Source organism: Python bivittatus, unplaced genomic scaffold, assembly GCF_059951505.1.
Source record: "Python bivittatus isolate LINGU-HERP-01145 unplaced genomic scaffold, Pbiv_v1 ctg000340_np1212, whole genome shotgun sequence".
Taxonomy (NCBI): domain Eukaryota; kingdom Metazoa; phylum Chordata; class Lepidosauria; order Squamata; family Pythonidae; genus Python; species Python bivittatus.
The window spans coordinates 32785332-32812748 of NW_028277056.1; the positions used below are offsets into that span (position 1 = coordinate 32785332).

Consider the following 27417-nt stretch of genomic DNA (forward strand, 5'->3'; position numbering starts at 1 on the left):
AAGTTGTGGAGCATGGAAGAGCTGGCTGGGGGAATGTCATTCCTAGACATGGCCCCTGAGAAGCACTGGGCCCTGACGACAGGGAGAGTCGAATCCACACAGAGGGAGACCCTAGAGGATTGCGTACATCTCCTGCAATTGGAAAACACCTTAATAAAGAGAGAGCTGATGAGGATGAGCGAAATCATTCGTCGTTCAGGTCTGTACCAGAGCCCAGGAATAGAGGGGGAGGGCGAAGAAGAAGGGCTGGAGGAATCGCTACTAGCCCCCCAACCACACCCACAATGGCAACCCCTGTAGCTCCAGTGGCACTGGGGCCTCCGGCCGCCCCAGTTGTGCCACCTGCGCCCGTCCCGGGGGTTCAACGGAGGGTCGCCCCAATCCAAGCCCAGCAAGATGCCCTCTTAAAGAGCTGGGGGTTGACCAAGAAATTTAGTGGGGACCCAAGTGAAGTACCTAATTTCATGGCTCAAATCACCATATGCATGGAGCAGACGGGGCATTTATTCGCATCCGACCGGGACCGCATACTCTACATCTGCAGAGTGTTTACTGGCAAAGCAGGGCAGTGGCTGATCCAACTCCGAGCAGCACAAGTGCCCAAACTAAACCACCTGGATGGATTTTTAACCGCTCTTCGTAGAAGATTTGAGGACCCTGGAGTAGTCACCAGAGCCTGGGCGCAACTAGGCAAAATGCGGCAGGGAACCCGTAGCCTCGGCGAGTACACCTTAGAATTCCGCGGCATTGCAGGACTGCTCCCCGATTGGCCAGAGCAGTTCAAAATCGACTGCTTCCAGCAAAGGATGTGCCGCGACCTGTGGAAGTTAGCGTTCACCCGAGCAGACCCGAATTCCCTAGATGGATGGATCCAACACACTGGTAACGTCAAAGCCTAGTGGAAAGCAGTAGACCCAGACTTCAAGCAGGAACCCAGTACCCTGGCACCGGCATCCAGGAAGTTACCATCGAGAGGAGGAGACGAGAGATTTCCTAGAGCGGTCAAACGTGTTTGTTTCCGCTGCGGTGAGCCTGGTCATTTTGCACCCTCCTGTCCTAAACCAACGGCCGCACGGGCGGGGGAGCCAAAAAAGCCCGCCGGAGCACCCCAAAAACCCAGCACAAAAGGCAAGAGAGGAACCGCGGCGGCAGGAACAGAATCACTGTTCCCATACCTTGTCATTTATGAAGACGGATCGGTTGGAAAGGAACAGGAGGCAACTGTTGATTCCAACAAAACCTCTCGCCAAACCAAGGTGGAAACGGACGACGAGGAGGACGACTCGGATGAGGATGAGGCGGTGAGTGTTACCACCCTTAAAGTGACTATCTCGGCACCCAGAACGGAGTGTAAAGCAACGCTAACTGCACTAATGGATATCGGCTGCTCGTGCTGTTTGATCAGTGCCATCCTGGTCAACGCGTTGGAGCTAAGGGTGAAAAAAATAAAGACTCCCATAGTTTTCACCCAGCTGGATGGGTCCAAGGTGGGGGGAGGGGCTGTGCTGTATCGCACTGAGCCTTTTGAGCTACAAGTAGGGACCCACCGAGAGACTCTTAAATGCTTAGTGGCTCCTTTGGGGAATTACACCCTAATCCTTGGAGCAAACTGGGTGAAAAGGTGGGACCCCTGAGGTTTTTTGGAAAACAGGACAAATGCAATTCACAAATGGAATTTATTTCGGGGCTGAGGAGACAGAAAAAATAAAAACCGCAACGGCTGCAACCGCTAGCAGCATAAGTCAATCTCTAGATTTGGACCCAGAGTCCCTTAAGAACATTCCTAAACCCTACAGGGATTTACAAGCTGTGTTCAGCAAGAAGGAAGCAGATACACTGCCTCTCCATAGAGACACTGACTATGCTATTGAAATTGAGCCAGGGGCTGAATTCCCAAAGAAGAAAACTTACTCTATGACCCAAAAAAGAGCTTGCTGCTCTAAGGGAATTCATAGACACCAATCTGGTGAGAGGATTTATACAGCCGGCTAAATCACACATGGCAGCACCCGTTTTATTTTGGGAAAAGAAAGATGGAAGCTTGAGACTCTGTACTGACTATAGGGCCCTCAATGCCATCTGTAAAGAAAATAAGTACCCCCTCCCCTTAATGAAAGACCTGTTAGCTCAATTATCAAAGGGAAAAATATTTACCAAACTGGATTTAAGGGATGCATATTTCCGTGTAAGGATTCGTGAAGGAGACAAGTGGATGACAGCATTTTCGACCCCTTTTGGTTGCTATGAGTACAAAGTCCTCCCATTCGGACTTTCGGGGGCCCCTGGAGTATTTATGCAACTGATTAACGAAGTGTTACATGAACATTTATATCGAGGAGTATTAGTTTATTTAGATGACATCCTTATTTACTCTGATAACTTAAAAGACCATGTAAAGTTGGTGCGTGCTGTTTTAAAAAAATTACTGGAGGCTCAGTTGTATGCCAAATTGTCAAAATGTGAATTTCACAAAGAACAAGTGGACTATTTGGGGTATCGTATCTCTAATTCAGGGACTGAAATGGATTCTGCAAAAGTGAAGGATGTTTTAAGTTGGGAACCACCCAAAACCAGGAGGCACTTACAAAGTTTTTTGGGTTTCACTAATTTCTATCGCCAATTTATTGCAAACTTTGCACAAGTTGCTTTGCCGTTAACTGACTTACTAAAAACAAGAGGCAAAGACACAGCGAAAGCTCAAAAGCCTGGGGCCCCATTAGTATAGACAGAAGGGTGCCAAAAAGCCTTTGAGGCTTTAAAAACCTTGTTTACAGCAGAGCCTATTTTAAAACACCCAGAACCTGACAAACCCTTTGTAATTCAAGCCGATGCCTCTGACGTAGCAATTGGAGCTGTTTTCTCCAAAAAGAGAAAGGGGGGTTACTCAGGCCCTGTGCTTACATTTCCCGCAAATTTACTGAAACAGAAAGAAGGTGGCTCATTTGGGAAAAGGAGGCTTTTGTGGTATGTTGGGCCTTGATGACATGGAGACACCTCCTTGAAGGGTCATCACATCCATTCGAGGTGTGGATGGACCATAAGAATTTAGAGGCCCTTACTACTCCCAAACAAGTACGTTGGGCCCAATTTTTCAGCCGTTTCAAGTTCACTTTAAAATTCCTCCCTGGAGGGAAAAACTTTTTAGCCGATGCATTATCAAGACAACCTCAGCATAACAGCCAACGAGAACAGGTAGTTGCTCCAGTAATTCCTAAAGCACCATCTCAAGCAGAACCTGGCTCAGTAGCCCTGACCAGAGCCCAGTCAAAACTGCAAAGACAAAAACCTACTAATGAACGGCTCCAAAAACTAAATGCTGCCTTAGATTCTGATGAATGGTTCCAAGACAATAAAAATACACTAACTCATGAACACCAAGCTTGGTGGATGGCAGACAAATTGTATGTTCCAGTTTCACTTCATAAGCAAATCCTAGAAAAGGGCCACGATGATAAAACCTCTGGACATTTTGGATTTATAAAAACTTTACATTTATTACGTAGACAATTTTGGTGGCCAACCATGAGAAAGGACATTTCTGAATATGTTTCTACATGTCCTGTATGTGCAATGTCAAAGAAAAGAGGAGGAAAACCTTTAGGCCTTCTACAATCAGTGGCATCTCCAAAAAAACCTTGGGAAGAGGTTTCTATGGACTTTATTGTTGATTTACCTGAGAGCAATCATAACACAGTAGTTTGGGTTGTAACTGATCTATTTTCTAAACAAGCGCATTTTATTCCTTGTACATCAATCCCAAATGCTAAAAAGTTAGCAAAATTGTTAGATATTACATATCTACTGCCTCCATGGTGCCCCCAAGAGGGTAATTTCAGATCACGGCCCACAGTTCACCTCCAAATTTTGGAGGGAATTTCTTATATTAATCGGATCAACTCAAGCTTTGAGTTCCAGTTTTCATCCAGAAACAGACGGATCTACAGAGAAAATTAACTCCTTATTGGAACAATATTTAAGATGTTTCACTAATCACCAACAAGATGATTGGGCTGAACTTCTCCCTTTCGCTGAGGTGGCTTATAACAACACGGTGCACCAAAGTACTGGATTCACACCCTACAAAATAGCTTCTGGCCAAGACTTCCTGCCTTTTCCAGAGTTACCACTAAAAAAGCTTCCTGAACTTTCAGCTGACCAATGGATAAATGACATTACAAACCTTTGGCCCCTAATTGTAAAATCTTTAGAAAAAGCAAAAAGCCAACACAAAAAATTCGCTGACAGGAAACGCACTGCAAACCCTCCTTGGAAGGTAGGCGACCTGGTGTGGCTTTCTACAAAGAATTTAAAATCCTCCCAACCATCTAAAAAGCTCGCCCCAAAATATGTGGGGCCTTTTCCAATTGAAAAGATTATAAATCCTGTATAAACTGGCATTTAAACTGACTTTGCCAAAACATTACAGAAACATTCATCCTGTTTTCCATGCGAATTTATTAAAACCATTTAAGCAATCTGATACTTGACATCCAAACATAACACCACCAACACCCATCATTTCGAGGGACAAAGCCATTTCGAAGTCAAAGACATTTTGGACTCCAGAAAATATAAAGGCAAACTGCAATACTTAATTCAATGGAAACATTTTCCTAAAATGCACCATGAATGGGTGGACAGTTTTAATGTTAAAGCCCCTAAACTAATTGCCTGGTTTCACTCAAAATACCCTGACAAACCTAAATAACCAACTTACTAGTTTATTATGATGTATGTATTTTTCTTTTCCAGATTCTCTTTTGAATGTGAGAACATTCATTCTGGTGGAGGGCGGCATGTCAGGATCTATGCAAGCCAGAACCTTCAATTGTTTTTTTATTGCTTTTACTTTTATTGCTAAGTATATATCAATGGGTGAATAGTGGAATGGTGTGAATGTTATTCTAAACCGCTTGCTTCTTTTTGGGCTGAGGTGTGAGAACCAGGGCAAGGCGCGAAGAGTTTCAAGCGGGAAAGAAAAGCTAGAAGGGGGGGAATTTGGGCTTAAAAGGACAAGGGTTTGCTCTGTAGAATTAGACTCAACAAACTATGATGCTGTACGCTTCTGCTGAATAAAGAAATCTTTGATGGAACTCTTTGGACTCCAGAGGATTTACTGAACTTTGGGATTGGGTGTGCAGACTCTGACAGCTTCATCCAACAAAATTTTTAATCAAAAGAAATAAATCTATTGATGTTTATGCATTTCTTTGTGTATTTTATTTGTAATTAAAGCAATTAGAAAAAAAAGTTTTTTCATTTTACTGTGATAAAGGTAAAATATAGTGAATTGAATCCAGATATTGTTTCCTGCTATTAGATGAAATATTTGGATTTAGAGCTTCCTTCTCAACAATCCCAATGGAGGAAGAATGTGCTAGAAGAAATTATTGTCGATTTCCTCTGCAACTATACCTTATAGTGGAACTTATCACAATCTGAGGAGATCTTATGAAAAATATGGGAAAATTCCCTGGAGGCTAGAAGGGAGAATTGAAATTAGCCACTCCCTTCAATGGTAGGACTACTACTTCTTCATAAAAAATAAAAAAAAAAATCTTCCTTCAGATTTTAGGATTTATTTATGTAGACATCATAAGGGTTTTGTTGTTGTTGTCTTTCCATGTTGAATTGTGGCCTTACAACAGAATCTCATGTTAAAACCTATTACCATGAACCACTAACATTGGAGACAGAAAAACGAAGCAATAATAGAAAAGAGATTTGGAAGGATTATAAGATTGAATAAAAAGATGAAAGTAACACTAGATTAGTACTGCATATTAAAGTATCTTGTATGAATTGAGAATTTCAGAACATTATGACAATCAAGTCAATATGCAGTGTCATAACTAACCATGTAGAGAAGTACAGAAATGACCCTGAAGAAAATATGCAGCAACTGTTAGTGAAAGATGAATTTAGCCAGGGAAAACAGGAACGTGTGAGAAAGAAACTCAAGATTACCCCACTTGACTGTCTTTGCCATAAGAGGGAGAGAAGGAGAAACACTCCCAGCTGTTCAAGATTTTATTATTATAGCATATATCAATAAAGTAGAGTTCAAGTACTTCTTGTGGTGCTTGTTTCCTGATCTGTTATACCTTGAAGGTCTGACATTACAATAGACAGTATAATGTGAATCATAAGTCAAATTAAAGAATTACAAAGATTTCTGTCCGATAGAGGCATTCTACCTTTAATTAGCAAACCAAACAAAAGCTTAGATGTTAAAGCCTTATTATGTGGCTTTAACATAATTACCATTCTCAAAATGGTACAAACCCATTTTGAGAATTATAATCCATGAATAGTTTCCAATAAGTTGTATCTGATTTCTAAGGAAAAGCATAAAGTACACTGGCAGCTGTAACATATACAGGACATAGCCAACTTGTTATATTTTGTGGGAATATAAGCTGTAATGTCTGAAAAATGGCTGATTGGGAAGGAAATTCAACTCTTAAAATTTGTTCTATCCTATAATAAATAATCTTCCAAAATTGTTCGGTTTTACAATATTGCCACCAAACACAAAAGAATGTTCTGACCTGATTATTGCATTTCCAATAATTTTAAGGAAATGACTTAGCTATTGTATAAATCAATGCTGAAGTAATATACAATTAATCTTATACTAGTTTTTTCTAAGTGTAACATTCACAGTGAATTAAATATTTATCTTAATTGATATTCACATTTTTGCATGTCAATTGCCCTATTTCAATTCTGTATCCATTTAATCATGAAATTGCAATTTGTTCAGTTTCTGAATTACATTTTATGAGGAACTTGGAAATAAGTTTCAAAAAAGGTTTTGAAATTTGGTTATTTATTTTTTTTCAAATTCAGTGAAATCTGTGTATTCTTCCTTATTTTTGTAATTCCTTTAGAACTATACTAAAGTAAATGAAAATTCATCTTCAAAATATTTCAGTTCCTAGTTTTTCAACATTTAGAAAGCTATGAAGGCTTCTTCTACTTACATTTATGTGAATCTGAACATAATTAAGAACAATACTTTATTGTGATTCCAGAGATTATGGAACCTTCTCCTTATGTTAATTGAATATATGTAGAAAGCTGTTTTAGATTTCTTCCACCAATGATATAGTTGAAAATAGAGATGAGTTACAGACATTGTGTCTGCCATCTTTCATCTTTCATATGACATGACTGAAATGCCGTATAAGGCTTTTATATTCATATTTTTATTCATACTTTTAAGAGCATATTGGACAGAACGTCCTTAAGTAGATAATTATACCTTTCTCAATGTTATATTCATCAGCACCTTGAAAGAAATATTAGCAGCTGAATCCTAATTAAGGCCCTCAAACAATTAAACATATTTAATTGATTAGTCATCTGGCCTTTAACTGATTAATACATTGATTAAATGTATAAGATGCAGATTAACAAATCCTCAGGTTTACCTATTTTCTGAATACCTAAGGAGGTATAAGATAATTTATAGTAATTAAAAAGAATTATTGCTCATAATTTAAGGGAAAGGTTATTTTAATATTTTGTGCATGCTCTCCTATTAGGATAACATACAACACAAATCATAACTTAATAATTTAGGTTTTAAACTATTATCCTTAGCAATTAAAACTACTCTTTGATTATTAAAATTAGCCCTGAGTTGATCAGCAAGCAATTTTACTAGCCTGTGCAAAGCTTTGAACCTGGTTTAGGAAGAAAATGAAATCCCTTGACATCTAAAACAAATCACCCATGTTGCTTTGTTTCACTTATTCTGACTTTGGCAGTTCCATTAACTGGAACAGACTTCTGTACATTTGTAGCACTTGAAAAAATAATTTTGTCACCTCACAGAGGCACGAAGTGTCTCACTGAGGCAAATTCAAGCTCTTTTGCCCACTCTTAAATCCTACATTCTAAATCCTAAATCCTAAAACTACAAAGAGTAGTTTTAATTGTCTGTAACCCTTTTGAAGGGTAACTGAAGGCACCTTAGAATATTTTTGGCTTTTTCTTCTTTGGGTGCAGTGGGAGGTCTGTAAACAAAACAACTTATCTGAAAGTAGAAGCTACCTGCTTTGGGACCAGAAAATGCCACTAAATATATTTAGGTTTTGGCTATTGTATGATTAATTGCCCCCTTCATGAATCACTGCCTTGTCGTGGCGAAGGGGCTTGCGTAACTCAGTGAAGCCATGAGCTATACCGTGCAGGGCCACCCAAGACGGACAGGTCATGACAGAGAGTTCTGACAAAATGTGGTCCACTGGAGAAGGAAATGGCAACCCACTCCAGTATCCGTGCCAAGAAAACCCCATGGACAATGTTAAAAGGCTAAAAGATATGACGCCGGAAGATGAGCCCCTCAGGTCGGAAGGTGTCCAATATGCTACTGGGGAAGAGCGGAGGGCAATTCCAAGTAGCTCCAGAAAGAGTGAAGCGGCTGGGCCAAAGCCGAAAGGACGTTCAGCTGTGGATGTATCTGGAAGCGAAAAGAAGGTCCGATGCTGCAAAGAACAATATTGTATAGGTACCTGGAATGTAAGATCTATGAACCAAGGCAAGCTGGATGTGGTCAAGCATGAGATGACAAGACTGAACATCGACATCTTGGGAATCAGCGAACTGAAATGGACGGGAATGGGTGAATTTAATTCGGGTGACCATTATATCTACTACTGTGGGCAAGAAACCCTTAGAAGAAATGGAGTTGCAATCATAGTCAATAAGAGAGTCGGAAAGGCAGTAATGGGGTACAACCTCAAAAACGACAGAATGATCTCAGTGCGTATCCAAGGCAAACCATTCAATATCACAGTCATCCAAGTCTATGCCCCAACCACTGATGCTGAAGAAGCTGAGGTTGACCGCTTCTATGAAGACCTACAACATCTTCTAGAACTAGCACCAAAAAGATGTCCTTTTCATCATAGGGGATTGGAATGCTAAAGTAGGAAGTCAAGGAGTAATCGGAATAACAGGCAAGTTTGGCCTTGGAGTACAAAATGAAGCAGGGCAAAGGCTAATAGAGTTCTGTCAAGAGAACAAGCTAGTCATAGCAAACACTCTTTTCCAACAACACAAGAGACGACTCTACACATGGACATCACCAGATGGTCAAAACCGAAACCAGATTGATTACATACTTTGCAGCCAAAGATGGAGAAGCTCTATACAGACAGCAAAAACAAGACCAGGAGCTGACTGTGGCTCAGATCATGAGCTTCTTACTGCAAAATTTAGGCTTAAATTGAAGAATGTAGGGAAAACCACTAGACCACTCAGGTATGACTTAGATCATATTCCTTGTGAGTACACAGTGAAGGTGATGAATAGATTTAGAGGATTAGATTTGGTAGACAGAGTGCCTGAAGAACTATGGACGGAGGTCCGTAACATTGTACAGGAGGCAGCAACTAAAACCATCCCAAAGAAAAAGAAATGCAAGAAAGCAAAATGGCTGTCTGATGAGGCTTTACAAATAGCTGTGGAAAGAAGGAATGCGAAAAGCAAGGGTGAAAGGGAAAGATATAAGCAACTGAATGCAGATTTCCAGAGAATAGCAAGGAGAGATAAGAAAGCCTTCTTAAATGAACAATGCAAAGAAATTGAGGAAAACAATAGAATGGGGAAGACTAGAGATCTCTTCAAGAAAATTGGAGATATGAAAGGAACGTTTAGTGCAAAGATGGGCATGATAAAGGACAAAAAAGGCAGGGACCTAACAGAAGCAGAAGAGATTAAGAAGAGGTGGCAAGAATACACAGAAGAACTATACAAGAAAGATCTTAATGTCCCTGATGTCCACGCTGGTGTGATCGCTGACCTTGAGCCAGACATCCTAGAGAGTGAAGTCAAGTGGGCCTTAGGAAGCATTGCTAACAACAAAGCTAGTGGAGATGACAGTATTCCAGCTGAGTTATTTAAAATACTAAAAGACGATGGTGTTAAAGTGCTGCACTCAATATGCCAGCAAGTTTGGAAAACGCAACAGTGGCCACGGGATTGGAAAAGGTCAGTTTACGTTCCAATTCCAAAGAAGGGCAATGCCAAAGAATGCTCAAACTATCGCACAATTGCACTCATTTCACATGCTAGCAAGGTTATGCTCAAAATCCTACAAGCTAGGCTTCAGCAATACATGAACCGAGAACTACCGGATGTACAAGCTGGGTTTCGAAGAGGCAGAGGAACTAGAGATCAAATCGCCAACATTCGCTGGATCATGGAGAAAGCACGAGAGTTCCAGAAAAATATCTACTTCTGCTTCATTGACTATGCAAAAGCCTTTGATTGTGTGGATCACAACAAACTGTGGCAAATTCTTAAAGAGATGGGAGTACCAGACCACCTTACCTGTCTCCTGAGAAATCTGTATGCAGGCCAAGAAGCAACAGTTAGAACCAGTCACGGAACAACCGATTGGTTCAAAATAGGGAAAGGTGTACGACAAGGCTGTATACTGTCACCCTGCTTATTTAACCTATATGCAGAGTACATCATGAGAAATGCCAGGCTGGAAGAATCACAAGCCGGAATTAAGATTGCAGGAGAATCATCAACAACCTCAGATATGCAGACGATACCACCCTAATGGCAGAAAGTGAAGAAGAACTAAAGAGCCTCTTGATGAGGGTGAAAGAGGAGAGTGCGAAAGCTGGTTTGAAACTCAACATTAAAAAAACTAAGATCATGGCATCTGGACCCATCAATTCTGGCAAATAGAAGGGGTAGAAATGGAAGCAGTAACAGACTTCATTTATTTGGGCTCCAAGATCACCGCAGATGGAGACTGCAGCCATGAAATTAAAAGACGCTTGCTCCTTGGGAGGAAAGCTATGGCAAGCCTAGATAGCATATTAAAAAGCAGAGACGTCACCTTGCCGACAAAGATCCATATAATCAAAGCTATGGTTTTTCCAGTAGTAATGTATGGCTGTGAGAGCTGGACCATAAAGAAGGCGGAGCGCCGAAGAATTGATGCCTTTGAACTGTGGTGCTGGAGAAGACTCTTGAGAGTCCCCTGGACTGCTAGGAGGTCAAACCAGTCAATCTTAAAGGAAATCAACCCTGATTGCTCATTGGAAGGATCGATAATGAAGCTCAAGCTCAGATACTTTGGTCACCTAATGCGAAGAGAGGACTCTTTGGAAAAGACCCTGATGCTGGGAAAGATTGAAGGCAAAAGGAGAAGAGGACGGCAGAGGATGAGATGGTTAGATAGCATCACTGAAGCAATGAGCATGAAACTGAGCAAACTCAGGGAGGCAGTGAAGGACCGGAAGGCCTGGCGCAGTATGGTTCATGGGGTCACGGAGAGTCGGACACGACTTAACGACTAAACAACAACATGATTAATTGCTACTCTTTCAAATCCTTCACCACATCATTTCTAGATATAAATCTGTTTTGCAGCTAGAACTGCAGTAAATTAAATGTTCACACTGCAAAAAGTTAGGAGAGAACTACATTAACATTATTCTTAACGGTGGTAAGGAACAAAATGTATATGTCATAAGTTCCATCTGCCTGTATTTAATTTTGTTTCATTCTGGTTTCATTCTGTAAGCATTTTATGAACTTATATCAAAGAACGTATGGTTCCCTATTGTAATTACCATTAGTGATACAATATATGATATATACTTTAATCTTTTTGCTTTGTTAGTTCAATGTTTGGCAGTTCACCTCAAACATTGAACTGCATTCTGGGTAAACAATACAAAATAGTAATCTAGAAATCAAAACATTTTTTGTTGTTTTCCTTTTACGTATACAGTATGTAGAACATGGTGTGCCTATGAAAAAACAATTTGTCTAAGTTTTTTTTAATAGAAAGTGATAAGCGTCACTGAAATCACAGATGATGACAGTGATGATTTCAGCTTTTCTCATTTTTATAATTTTTATATATGCCTCATGGAAGTCTAAGGTTGTTCTTCCTTATCGTAGTAGACAGCTCACAAGACATAGGGGTCTAGTTTCATCTTTCTATACATTTAAATATCTTCAATTCAAATACATCTGTTGTCTGTATCAATGTCACATTGGCCCCCAGCTACTGCAGACCTGGGGCAGAAGGAGCATTTTACACAAGATGAATAACTAGCTATTTATTTCCACACCACCTACAAGGATGTAATGTTCATAAGTCCTGGCCATTCTATTAAAATCAACACTGACAGGAAACAGATAAAATAGGATGTATAATCAAGAGGATCTTGCTAAGATTTGTGTCTGGCAGAATCTCTTTGCTTCTATATTGTATATTAAACTTACTAGATATGGTTTTGTGACATCCTTAAGTAGACAGGTGTTCTTGCACAAGATTAGTGTCATTTGTAGCCCATATACCCCTCCTGTGTACTTTTATAGTTTTTTATTTGTATTTTTTTATGTATTTATTCTTTTTAATTGTTGTATGCTGCCCAGAGTCACTTTGTGTAAGATGGGCGGCTATATAAATATGATAAATAAATAAAAATAAATAAATATATAGTATACACATACACGTATTCATATACATACAGTACATACCTATAGTTAAGAAAGGAATATATGTATGTATGTATGTATGTATGTGTGTGTGTGTGTGTGTATGCATATATGTATTTACTCTTCTTTCAGGATAATACTTTGCACATCTGATGATGAAGATGGTGCTCATGAAGGCTTTTCTTCATAGTAATTGCATAGTACTTCTATATTTTCACTCTCAACTACAGAAAGACAGTTTACTCCATGCAGTTGGAGATGATAGATACATAGATAGATAGACAGATAGATGTTAGATAGAAATATAATCTTAACTCTGGGAATCTTAACTCAATATATCAGTTTTCTTGCCTGTCTAACAAATTTCATTCAACTTTCAATATTTTTTTTTAACTCTTAATGTGTAGTAACCTCTGTTGCCCCAAACTATTGGCTAGCTTTGTTATGGTACAAAGGAGTGGACTATGTATAAAATGTGCTTGCCACTCAAGGTCATTTTAGTTTTCTACCCTTTTTTATGTCCTATCATAATGAGGGATATTTTCTTAGGATTCAAAAAACATTCTCCTTTAGAGTCTCTTTAGGAGAGCATGTAGACTATTGGGTACTAATTGGCAGCCATCACAGCCAATTCTGGGATTCATATCACTGATAATGACTCAACTGTAAAGAACAAATTGCTCACGAAAGTCTCCCATATTGCAATCAGTTTTATATATATAAAACCATACATGGACAAGACAAAAGAACCTGGAATTGATGGAATGCTACTATAACAGTAGACCTAATGAGAGGGAATACATGAAACGTATGAGGGAACTATGGATGTACAGAAGACCTACATCTACACTAACTGAGAAACAGCTAATTACCCAACAGTTCAACATAGTGAAGAGGATGCTGCTCTCACAATTTGAGATACACCAACTCTGCATTATACTGTATCTCAGACGCAAGAAGACCCAGAAGATCCACTGGATGTGCAACCAACACCAGAAGCTGGAACATCACTAAAACCTTCTTCATTACAGAGCACAGCAGCTGATATGAGTCATAAGATCATGAATAAACTAGCTATGGTAAACCCTCAAGAACGATTACCAATGCTTAATGGAGAAGTACTATCAGATAGTATGCTAGAAAATGCCAATGGGACCCTCACAACAATCCCTACTACCACCATAACTCAAATCAATGAACTGGTATACGCTACAGCCACTGTAATCCTGGAGATGCTTGGCTACATGATCAAGAAGAACAGCAGTACATACCCCCCTCCCCCAGAAAATGAGGTTGGAAGCTAAGATCAAGGCAACTTGGGGAGAAGTTAGTCAGCTGGTGAAACTGCAGAAGAGTGTGAAGATTAAGAATAAGAGCCAGCTACTGAAAAAATACATGGGCCTAACTCCTTCTGAAGCCCTAGAGACTGCTAAACAAAGGCTCACAGCACTGGCTGCCAGGCTAAGGAGATACACTAGAGAAGCAGAGGCCAAGAAGATAAATGCCCTGTTCTCCAATGAACCATCCAAGGTGTACTCCAGCAACAACATAGTAACAACAGAGCCACTAACAGCAGAAACTGAAGAGTATTGGAAGAACATATGGGAGAAAAGAGGACACATAACACCAGTGCAAAGTGGCTGCAGGACCTGAAAGCAGACCACAGCAATCTCCCAGAACAGGACCCAGTCACCATCATAGTAGCAGACATCCAACAGTAGGTCAAGAACATAAAAAGCTGAACAGCAACTGGCATAGACATGATCCATACCTACTGGCTAAAGAAACTAACAGCAGTGCGTGAACACCTAGCAGCACAGATGAACCAGCTGCTAGCAGCAGGCTCCCACCCAGATGGCCTAACACAAGGAAGGACAGTGCTGATCATGAAAGACCCCCACAAGGGAACAGCACTGTTCAACTACTGGCCAATAACATGCCTCCGCACAACATGGAATGACCTACCAGGCATCATAGCCATCAAGCTACAGAACCATATGGGCCACTGCATGACCACAGCTCATAAGATCATTGGGAACAACACCAGAGGCTTAAAACACCAGTTGGTCATAGCAGACCAATCTGAGCACAGCCTGAATTGACTACAGGAAAGCCTACAACTCAATGCCACACACATGGATCTGTGAATGCCTGGTGCTATACAGAGTCAACAGGACACTGAGGACCTTCCTCAAGATGGGACTGTGTAAGACAATACAGGAAATCAACTCAAGACAGTTTGCACAAGTGACCATCAAGTGTGGCACATACCAAGGTATACTGTCCCCACTGCTGTTCTACATAGGCTTGAACCCCCTCAGCCACATAATCACAACGACTGGATACTGGTACCAGTTCAAGAGTGAAACTACCATCAGCCACCTCCTCTACATGGATGACATCAAGCTGTATGCTAAGAGTGAACAAGATATCGACTCACTGATCCACCTGACAAGGATTTACACTGAGGACATTGGGATGTCATTCAGACTGGAGAAGTGTGCCTGGATGGTAGTAAAGAGAGGGAAGGTACAGTGGGGCAAAAAAGTATTTAGTCAGCCACCAATTGTGCAAGTTCTCCCACTTAAAAAGATGAGAGAGGCCTGTAATTTTCATCATAGGTATACCTCAACTCTGAGAGACAAAATGGGGGAAAAAATCCAGAAAATCACATTGTCTGATTTTTAAAGAATTTATTTGCAAATCATAGTGGAAAATAAGTATTTGGTCAATATCAAAAGTTCATCTCAATACTTTGTTATATATCCTTTGTTGGCAATGACAGAGGTCAAACATTTTCTGTAAGTCTTCACAAGGTTTTCACACACTGTTGCTGGTATTTTGGCCCATTCCTCCATGCAGATCTCCTCTAGAGCAGTGATGTTTTGGGGCTGTCACTGGGCAACGCAGACTTTCAACTCCCTCCAAAGGTTTTCCATGGGGTTGAGATCTGGAGACTGGCTAGGCCATTCCAGGACCTTGAAATGCTTCTTACGAACCCACTCCTTCATTGCCTGGGCGGTGTGTTTGGGATCATTGTCATGCTGAAAGACCCAGCCACGTTTCATCTTCAATGCCCTTGCTGATGGAAGGAGGTGTTCACTCAAAATCTCACGATACATGGCCCCATTCATTCTTTCCTTTACACGGATCAGTCGTCCTGGTCCCTTTGCAGAAAAACAGCCCCAAAGCATGATGTTTCCACCCCCATGCTTCACAGTACGTATGGTGTTCTTTGGATGCAACTCAGCATTCTCTCTCGTCCAAACACGACGAGTTGAGTAGACCAAAACGTTCTACTTTGGTTTCATCTGACCATATGACATTCTCCCAATCCTCTTCTGGATCATCCAAATGCTCTCTAGCAAACTTCAGACGGGCCCGGATATGTACTGGCTTAAGCAGGGGGACACGTCTGGCACTGCAGGATTTGAGTCCCTGGCAGCGTAGTGTGTTACTGATGGTAGCCTTTGTTACTTTTGGTCCCAGCTCTCTGCAGGCCATTCACTAGGTCCCCTCATGTGGTTCTGGGATTTTTGCTCACCGTTCTTGTGATCATTTTGACCCCACGGGGTGAGATCTTGCATGGAGCCCCAGACCGAGGGAGATCATCAGTGGTCTTGTATGTCTTCCATTTTCTAATTATTGCTCCCACAGTTGATTTCTTCACACCAAGCTGCTTGCCTATTGCAGATTCAGTCTTCCCAGCCTGGTGCAGGTCTACAATTTTGTTTCTGGTGTCCTTCGACAGCTCTTTGGTCTTGGCCATAGTGGAGTTTGGAGTGTGACTGTTTGAGGTTGTGGACAGGTGTCTTTTATACTGATAACAAGGTCAAACAGGTGCCATTACTACAGGTAACGAGTGGAGGACAGAGGAGCCTCTTAAAGTAGTTACAGGTCTGTGAGAGCCAGACATCTTGCTTGTTTGTAGGTGACCAAATACTTATTTTCCACCATGATTTGCAAATAAATTCTTTAAAAATCAGACAGTGTGATTTTCTGGATTTTTTCCCCATTTTGTCTCTCATAGTTGAGGTATACCTATGATGAAAATTACAGGCCTGTCTCATCTTTTTAAGTGGGAGAACATGCACAATTGGTGGCTGACTAAATACTTTTTTGCCCCACTGGTGGAACTACCAGTGGGCCACATAGCAGACATAGAGACCAGCTATAAATACCTTGATATCCCACAGTCACATGGGAACCACAATGAGGAGGCAAGGAAGACAGCAATATCCAAGTACCACCAAAGGATAAGACAGGTCCTGAAGAGACAGCTCAATGGGAAAAACAAGATCCATGCCATCAACATGTATGCCCTTCCAGTCATCAGTTACCCTGCCAGTATAGTGAGCTGGCCAAAGGAGGATATGGAGGCTGCTGATGTGAAGACCTGGAAGCTCCACAATTTATGGAGGTTTCTACCCCAAGTCCAACACCCAGAAACTATACCAGCCAGAAGGAGGGTGGGTGGGGTCTGGTGAGTGTCAAAGCCACTGTCCTGGATGAAACCCAGAGCATCCAGGAGTACATCAGAAAGTTGGCACCCAGTGATGAGATGCTGAGAGAATTCCTGAGGCAGCAGCAGACATGGGAGGAAGTTCAACTGGAGGAAGTTCCATGAAAAGGCAAGCTCGTGCATGGGATGTACAGATAGCTGAGGTGGCTGACATTGGGAAATCCTACCAGTGGCTGGAAAGGGCTGGACTAAAGGGCAGCACTGAGGCACTGATCATAGCAGCACAAAAACAGGCACTAAGCACCAGATCCATAGAAGCAGGGGTCTACCACACTAGACAGGATCCAAGGTGCTGATTGTGCAAAGAGGCCTCAGAGACAGTCCAACACATAGTGGCACGGTGTGGGATGCAGGCAGGAACAGCATACACTGAACAGCACAACCAAGTAGCTGGCATTCTGTGCAGGAACATCTGCACAGTATATGGGCTAGACCCTTCCAAGTCCAGATGGGAGATTCCACAAAAGATCGTGGAGAATAACAGGGCTAAAATCCTGTGGAACTTCTAGATCCAGATGGACAGGCAGGTACTGGCCAATCAGCCAGACATTGTGATAGTAGACAAGGACCAAAAGACAGTGGTGGTGATGCATGTAGCAGTGCCAAGTAACAGCAACATCAGGAAGAAAGATTATGAGAAGCTGGAGAAGTACCAGGGTCTGAAGGAAGAACTAGAGAGGATTTGGAAAGTAAAGGCCAAAGTGGTCCCGGTGGTGGTAGGAGCACTTAGCTCTGTGACTCCTAAGCTGAGAGAATGGCTCCAACAGATCCCAGGAGCAACATCAGTGCTCTCTGTCCAGAAGAGAACAGCTAGGACACTGTGCAGAAACCTAAAACTCCCAGGCCTCCAGTAGGGTCCTAGATTGAGGAAGATACATACCACCCATAGGGACGAGAGGAGAATTTATATATGGTTTTCAAGTTTTTCTTAAACGTAAATGATGAGTGTTAAGTTGTCTGGGACATATGCTTATAGATTAGCAGCAGAAATAGGCAAAATATCAGAGTATTATTTACTTGCATCCTTTCCACAAACATATATAGCTATTTTTATGTAGATTATTTATTTATTTAGGCAATTTATATAGCTACTCTCTCAAAAACAACTCAGGGCACTGCACAATTAAAATGACAAAACACTAAAAAATAAATAATCATAAAACAGAGTAGAATATAGAACAACTTCACCCAAAAGCATTCCAGCAATCAAAACAGGTTCACAAATATAGAGAAATGCTCGTTCATTCTTTTTTTTTTTTAATTCACTCACCTATGCGTTGTTACTTTCCTACTGAGGACTTCACAGATATTTTTTTACCAGTAACTCTAGTCCACTGGCTCTAATGTCCTGCTAATTATCTTAAAAAAGACATTTGAAAGAGTTTTCCTTCTTTTAAATATGTGCTAATAAAAAGTTTGATTTATTAAAAAGGAGCTTTATCCTTCTTAAAGTTACTTTTCTACATAATCGGGGCATAGAGAGAATTTATAAATAGAGCTAGTCTAATGATGCTGCTTAGAGATCTATTTCATAATGAACAGTACTCTTTTTTTTAAAATAAAAAAATCAAACTGAAATAAATAATTAGTTTTACATTAATGAATTCTATTTCTGTAGTATGGTCTTTCATATTCAAATATGCATCTTTGGAGAATTCCTCTCCTTTAAAAGATTCAGTTGTGGGGGAAAAAACATGATTTACATTACTGAGTTTAGAATGAGAATTTTAACTGTAATTAATAATAATAATTTATTAAATGTGGATGCCACCCAATTTTCAACAATTCTGGACAACTCACAACAATCAAAGAAATTATAATAAAATCAATCAAACATAAAAAATAAAGAAAAAAGGTGGCAAACATGTTGAAGTGAGGGGTCTCATTCTCCCTCACTGAAAGGAGTCTCCTGTAGATGCTGCAACCCATAATAATGTAATAGTAGCTACAAGGGATTGGAATGGCCTTCCAGGAAATTCCGTCTGGCATCCTCACTGTACAATTTTAGATCTCAGCTAGGAGTTACCTGCTCTAGCAAATATTCAAAGTTCAGTGTGCTAATTGCATTGCATCTGCTGCTATATTTTTAAATGTGCCTGACAGCAAAAATCAGGCTTGGGGTCAGTATTATTCAACATTTCTCTTAATGAGCTGGATGATAGGATTGATAGTTTCCTTATCAAATTTGTGGATGAGACAAAATTAGGAGGTTGGCTATACCCAGGATGACAGAATGAAATAGCAGTCTAATTTGGAGAGGTTGGAAGACTGGGCTAAGAGGAACAAGTTGTCCTTTAACAGGGAAAAATATAACTTTCATGGAACAAATTGTAGAGCATACATGTTCTTGCATAGAAAATGCATATGGGGGATTCATGACTTGGCAATACTACATCAGAGAAGGAATCAAGTACCATCATTGACAACAAGCTGAATATGAGTCAATAGTGCTAAAAGGTTAATACAGTTCTGGGCTGCCTTAGAAGAAGCATTGTATCAAAGGCATGTGCAGTCATTCCTCTCTCTTCAGTACTGGTAAAGCCACACCTAGAGTACTTTGCATGATTCTGGGTACCACACAAGGATATTGAGAGACTAGTAGGGTTCGAAGAGCAACAAGTCGTTCAATGAGATGGGTGGTGGCAAATTTGATATATAAATAAATAAATAAAAATAAGGATGAAATAGACTTGAAGACATGCCTTATAAAGGTAGGTTGAAGGAACTGGGGATGTACAATGTTAACAAAGGTAGATTTATGGGAGATACGATAGCTGTGTAAAGGGTAGATGATCAAGAACTATTTTCCATGATCATAGAAACTACATAGATTTCATTTAAATATATGGAAAAACATATTGTTAAGTTCTGTGTAGAAGTGGAACAATCTGCCTATGGAAGTTGTGGTTTGTCATCTCTGGAGGTTTTTTTTTTTAATAGTAATTTTATTAAAGATTATAATTATAATTGTAAAAACTAAGACAAACTTTAAAAAAATAGAAGAATAAAAAGAAAGCAGAAAGTGCAGAAAAGAAAGAAAAAGAAAAAAAGAGAAAGAGAAGTAAGAAGAAGAAGAAGATAATATATATAAAGAAGTGACTTCCCACCTTTATCACAAGTATAAACAATTTTAGTAACTTATCACCTCTTCTTAAAATATAACAAATGATCTCTTCTTCCTATATCCCATCTCTTACCTATAAACAAACCCATAAAGCATTGTCATTTCAGCCCTTGTGTCAGCAAAAATCTATTAAGGGTTACTACAGATAACAACATATCATTTTAACCTTGATCAAATAAGCCAATCTTATATTTGATCCTTTTACTTTTAACAATCTTGATCTTTAATCCCTTTAAATAATGTCCTAAAACTTGATTTCTTTTCATTTTTTCTTTGTCCCGTCTTACAAAATTCTTCACAGCTTTAACAAGCCTCTTTTGTAAATCCAATATAGGAAAAGTATCCAAGTTACTCTCTTGGTTTGTTATTTGTATATCCCTTTAAATTATTAAGACATCAGCAGTTTCTTTTGTATGTCCAGTGTAGCATCTTTTTCCATATCATGCTTGTAACACAGTCTCTCCATAGAGGCCAATGTCTCTGTTGACCCTATTAATAACCTTTGATTCCATTTTTCAAAAATATCCTTTCATATGTTTATTTGTTTATTTATTTATTTTTAAATTTGTATGCCGCCCATCTCCCCCCAGCAGGTGACTCTGGGTGGCTCACAATTAAAATCAGAAACCCCATCAACAATTAAAAGTCCCCCCATAAATAGTTAAATAAATAATCCATTAAAAATTAAATCTAAACAAACAAACCCTGTACATGAATACTAAAACATTCAAGATGACGTGGGGGGGGGGGGGGAGGACAAGGTCAATCACCCCATAAGCCACCTCCACTGGTATTCAATGTTAGAATATTTTGCTTCATTCTCTAATTGTAAGTCAACTTTATGTGTTCTTCTCCTTTAATTGTAACCTTCAGTTCCTTCTAGTGTCCAATTTTTAAAATCTTATTATGTTTTTTAAAAAGAATTCAAAACAAAAGCATTTTCCTGCAGGAAGGATTCTTTATAATTAATTACAAAATCTTAAGTCAAATTTATCTGAACCCTTACTCCATTTACAATTTTCTAAAATCAATGTTTAATCACCCTTTTGCTATTTATTTCCAAAAACATTTTTTAAAGTTCTTAAATTTCTAGTTAAAATTTTATTTCTCTAAGAAGGAAACTCACCAGTTGCTGTCAAACTTGTTGAACCAAAGGTTTATAATAACTGAAAAGTAGTTACCAAACAATTTCCAAAAGTGATTAGAAAAGGAAGTATGCAAACCCAGTGTCATTTTGAAGGTGCCTACTGTGGTTTGAGCAAGATGGATATTCCCTCATCTCCCAGAACTCTAAACTAAATCTATCTTGTGGCTTCCTCACAAGGAGCATCTGTCTGGAACACTTGTGGGTAATCTTAAATCCTCTCCTTGTCCAGAGAAGTTTTGAAGAGCTGGTCTACTCTTCATTCCACCACTGTCTTCAGTCCTCCATTTCTTTCTCCAGATCTCAGCCATCTCTGGAGGTTTTAAAGAAAAGTGTGGACAGCTATCTCTTGGGGGCAGTTTAATACACATTGCTGAGAGGTGGACTAGATGATCATTGTGTTCCCTTCCAATTCCACAGCTCTATGAACTATATTATCTATTTGTTTTTAGGTTTCATGATAATTTTAATGAAATAGACATTTGAAAATACATCTCTCTCTCTCTCTCTCTCTTTTTGTGTGTTTGTGTGTGTGTGTGTCTGTGTAAAAGATGGCTTCTAGACATTTTCGACTATCAGCCCAGCAAGTATGGCAATGACAAGAGATTGGGGCTTTTGACAGGCACTACAATTCTTAAAGGTGTGTGAGTGGGACAAATACCTTCAATTAATTGTCTTCATTATCAACTTTGCCTTATAGTTGCAATATTATTCATGCTGGACTCAATAACACCCACTGAAAAGGTGTTTTAAATTCATACTGTAAAAATGTAATGTAAAAATGGCATTAACAAAGCAAGCAATAATAGCAAAGTTATCCTGCTTTACATAAATATTTTAGTTTATTAAGCCAAACAAAAATGTTTTGCCAGAATATCTTCATGTGGCAAACTGTATTCTGTTTATACACCTGACTTATTCAAAATCTTAATTTCTGCGTGGCACAATAAGCAAAGTGGTAAAGCAGAAAATAAGCTAACAACTCAGATTAAAAAATAAAATAAAAATAAATGAATTCAGTGCAAGACTTTTATATTGATATTATAATATCTAAAATTAAAGAACCTATCATTTATGTATGCAACATAGCATGACGCATATACAAAATTCACCAACATATAATGCCTGCAAAATGGATGTAAAATGATATGTTTTTAAATGATATAAATCTCATCTTTCAAATAACCTCAATATCTAGATAATTTATTATAATTGCAAATTTCAAAGTGTTATATTTATCATTAATATGTTTAAATAAGCCTGGACCTCTCCGCTACACACACACACACACACACACACTCCTCTAAATCATGTGTTGCTTAAATGTATTCCTTGCCTGTAGTTAGGATTTAAGTTCTGTTCCAAAATGATACAATAGAGAGTTTGTGGTTTCTGGGTATATCTTCTACAAAACCACATTTGAATTGTAATTCTTAAAAAAAAAAAAAAATGCTGTGGGGATCAGATCTCAATCTGTATTCCTAGTTATACAGTGGAATAAAAGGTGTAAAGCTTGGCATCACAACTCCTGCATATATTGTTTATAATAGCTGCCCTGTAATGGGTGAATTTAATGTCTTATTATCTATTACTTTAATTATATCAATTGCAAAAGTCTAATTACTGTACCTGTGATTTATAATCTCTTATGGGTAGTTATTGTGCAAAAATATTTTTTGATAATTAAGGTTTCAGGCTTTTTATATTTGGGTTACAGTTTGTAACTCAGTGGTACAGTATCCTATTTTCAAATTCTACAGATTCTCCATTTAAAAGACTGAGAATGACCATTGCTTTATACTTTAGTAAACCACTACCAATAGGTATAGGTACTATAATGGTCAAATTATTTAACTTTGGATGAGTAAATTTCAATAATAGATAAAATTGAATAGAAGAAGACTTCATTTTGTACATATATAGCTGACGTTACTACTACTACCACTACTACTATAGGAAACAGAATAGGTTTTTCATACCATTGTAAGCTTATGCAAGATCTTCAGTTTTAAGGAAGAAGTACAGCTACAGGTACTATAAGTCTTTTTTATTCCAAAACAAGTTTTTCACCTAATTGTTGTTGTAGTTGGGAATACTTTCAAAGTTTAGAAGAAAGCAACTGAGTTGAACATAGTTCTTAAGAACTTGAAGAATGGTAAAAGAGCTAATCAAATATCTATATTTTGTATATTGTTGGAACACTTGCTGACCGGATATTAGAAATGTAGCAAAAAATAATGTGCATTCATAATAAAGGCATGTATAAGGAGAAAATGGAATGAAACCAATCAATTGTAGAGCAAGCAGTACAGTATTAGCCTAATAAAGTCCTAAGGGAAATTCTGAAAATGCATCTTCTGACTTAAAAATAAAGTATCAAATATTAAACACCTTCCTCAGTATAAAAGTATATAAAATCTTTGATAGACTCACTGTGTTGTGAACATATTATTTTGAGTTGATACCAAAAGTCCATTTAGTCCAGCATCTTGAAACCAAATACTTCAAGGAAGCCCACAAGTTAAAATGAGTCAACTCTTTCCTAAGTTTTGCTGCCAGTACTAGTAACTGATATTCCGTGGTTTACTGTTTAAAGGTAAAGATGGTGAAATTGAAACCAAGGATGCTAGGGACAGATTAAAGTTGTGAAAGAACAGTCAAAAGTCTGTGTCTTGACATGGTGGAGGCCTAGGTTTTAAATTTTTGGCTTCATTTATGTTTTGCAGAATATATACCTACTTCCTTGGACTTATCTGTGTCAAGTCTTAAAGCTTCTGCTGTTATCTAATTAGCAAAAGTGATGTTGATTTCCTAAAGAGCAAATATCTATTGCTGTGTCTGGTGTGATATCTGACAGTAAGGACTATATCTACAGTAGGAATGTAATATGGAGTCCCTCAGGGGGTTCTGCAGGGAAGGTCAAAAGTCAACTCTCTCATCTTTTTAAGTGGGAGAACTTGCACAATTGGTGGCTGACTAAATACTTTTTTACCCCACTGTATGCACAATATCCCCATGTTAGGTGAGGGGCTAAAAAGCAGGCCTTTATTTCTCCTTTTGGCACTAATCCAATCACACTTGTTTGGGTGTATTCTAAAATCTAGAATAATAGCATCACAATATTTGCCTAAAAACAGATTAAATGGATGAAAATATAATTGAATAAGTCCTTACTGCAGAACATGGTTCTCAATAAGTCTGCTATTATCTGATTCTATCCATTCACAAAGTTACTTTGAGTTAAGAGCTACAGAATATCACAGAACCTGTTTTCCGGGATCAGATGGTATTTTAATTAGGAGAGTACTTTAGCATAGATGCACTGCCATACCATGTGTCTGCATGGGATATATATATATATATATATATATATATATATATATTCATTCATTCATTCATTCATTCATTCATTCATTCATTCATTCATTCATTCATATTTCAAAATTAGATACCACCCATCTCCCGAAGAAGTGACTCTGGGCGGTTCCCAATAAAACAGCAATAAATATTAATTAAAATACAATAAAAACAGTATAAAAATACAGTAAGAATAGAATAAAGCCAAACACATACACAAATAATAATATCTTACTGGTCATCAACAATAATGTTGATGATCAGTAAAATGTTAACATATGGGAGCATCTTCAAGGTGCTAGCCACCCCCAGGGTTGGTTGTCCCTTTTTGCGCCCCATGCCAGTTGGCAGAGCCAGGTCTTGACTGCTTTCCAGAAGAACAAGAGAGTTGGGGCCTGCCTCGCTCTGGGGGGAGAGTATTCCATAGGGCAGGGACCACTGCAGAAAAGGCTCTCTGGACCCCACCAGCAGACATTCTTTCATCTACGGGGTCCACAGTGTACCCTCTCTGGCTGACTGGGTGGGATGGGTGGATATAATGGGAGTGAGATGGTCTCTCAGGTAACCCAGTCCCATGCCATGTAGGGCTTTAAAGGTGATAACCTACACCTTGAATTGGACCCATAAGCAAACTGGGACCCAATGCAGCTCATGCAGCAAAGGTGTAACATGCCATCTTTGGGGCACCTAAAATTGCCCATGCGGCTGCATTTTGAACCAGCTGAAGCTTCTGGATACTTTTCAAGGGTAGCCCCATGTAGAGCTTCTTGCAATAGTCTATGTGGGAGATGACCAAGGCGTGAGTCTGGAGGGACTCCTGATCCAGAAAAGGGCATAACTGGTGCACCACACATAGTTGAGCAAGCTGCCTTATTGCAATGCCTGTGACTAGAAACTTATCTGCTTTCCTCCCCACCATTTTTTTCTGAGCAAAACTCACTGCAAACACTACTAGGACAGAAGGAATGCTTCCCAAATAAGTAGACCTCAGCCCAGACTCTTTCTTAGAACACACCATAACTGATAACATGCCTAAATGGGCTGCTCCATTCTTTAACACTCTTTTCCATTCTGCACAATGTGCTACAGGAAATGTATTTCACAAAAAAAAAAAAAAGACATTGAGCATTTGCATTATGGCAAAATGAGGGAATGTTGCTGACATGCATAAATATGTCAATTCATCATTATGTAAAAAACAAATGACATAAATTATCAGTAAAAAGGCTATAATAAATTCCTATTTCATTCTACCAATTATGCTATTGCTTTGTCAGAATTTTTCTAATAGAAGTGCCAGAAGACTTGTTGAGTTAACCACAGAGCTTTTGTCCTACTAGCAAAATGAATACAAAAACAGAACTATTGATCACTTTGCCCCAAATTTAGACAGGGAAATATTTTTAGTTTTATTTGAATTTAACTTCCTCAAAACTCTACATATTGAGCTTATTCCCAAGCTGTAGTGTTGCTATAAGAAAAATATAATCCAAAAGCTAAAGGTTATACTGAATATAGAGAAATTTGGCAGAGAGAAGAAGAGGTTACTAGTCGATGGTGTGCAAGGACAATGTACAGACACAATAAAGGTAAAGTTTCCTTTGAAGATGACCACATGGCATATGTTTTCAGGGCAACATTGTGGAAGTAATTGGTCAGTACCTTATCACATTGCAATGGTTTCTTGTGACCAACCCAGACATCAGTATCATCATCATCATCATCATCATCATTATCATCGTCATCATCATCGTCATCATCATCATCATCATCATCATCATCATCATCTATCAATGAAGTCACAACATTTAATAGAATAAGACTTCATTTTGTAGAAGCTATCTTCTTCAGCAAGAGGGGAAGCATACGGGGTTTTTTCCCTATATACAGGCTGATACTTTCTTTAATAATGCTTTTCATTATTTCTTGTACAATGTGTACAATTATTTCTCAATAACTATGTAGCTAGACTGTTATAACGTGAATACAAGTGGATATTTTGATGTTCACAGAGAACAGGTAACCTCAGAGGATAGAATATAGAGTCTAGGTCCAAGTCTTTTGGGTCTGGAAAGAGAGAAGGGGCAATATGAAACTCCTCAATCTGCTTGCAATCAGGCGTCCAAGCTAACAGTTTCCAAACCATCTTGGGGCAAACCAAAATATGTTACAGTAATCTAATAGATTTTTGTCAGTTAGATGATTAACTACTATCATTTAATGGGTAGTCTTATTATTTACTTCAAATACTTCATTATGTTTCATAAGTGTTCAGGATGGGATATGCCCTAACTTCATTATTTGTAACATTATTTACAATTATTTACATTATCAAGTAACATTATTTGATCAAGTCAGTATGCATCAAATGGCACTAAGAAGTCTCTGGAGATTGTTTAGCTGCTCTTTCTTTCTCTATCGCTCAGTCCATGATCATGCCAATGACAGATGGCTGGTGGTTGTTTTGAGGTAAATTGTTCTTCCCCCACAGCTCTTTAGCAACAGATGAGAATTTGGAAAATGATGTGATTCCATTTTCATTAGTTTGGCATATGTGGACATTGGGAAGACACATGGCAATTCACTGTAATTAAGGCAGACAGCCTGGCAAGGCTAGAGTTTGCAATGACAAATTATAAAATTCACTGTATATATACCTTTCTGTATAGTAGACCATTCCTATAGATAGAATCTGTAGAATTTGGCAGATGTGAGAAAGTCTTGCCTTTTCTTTTCACAAATAATAATTGCAAAACATTTAATACACTTGAGTATTACAGTTTGATT

At 38.9% G+C, this 27417-nt stretch overlaps 1 pseudogene; it reads left to right on the forward strand.

Moving 5' to 3' along the window:
* Window positions 1-2979: 2979 nt before the first annotated feature.
* Window positions 2980-27417, forward strand: part of LOC103049175 (E3 ubiquitin-protein ligase Hakai pseudogene) — a 132183-nt pseudogene continuing 107745 nt past the window's right edge.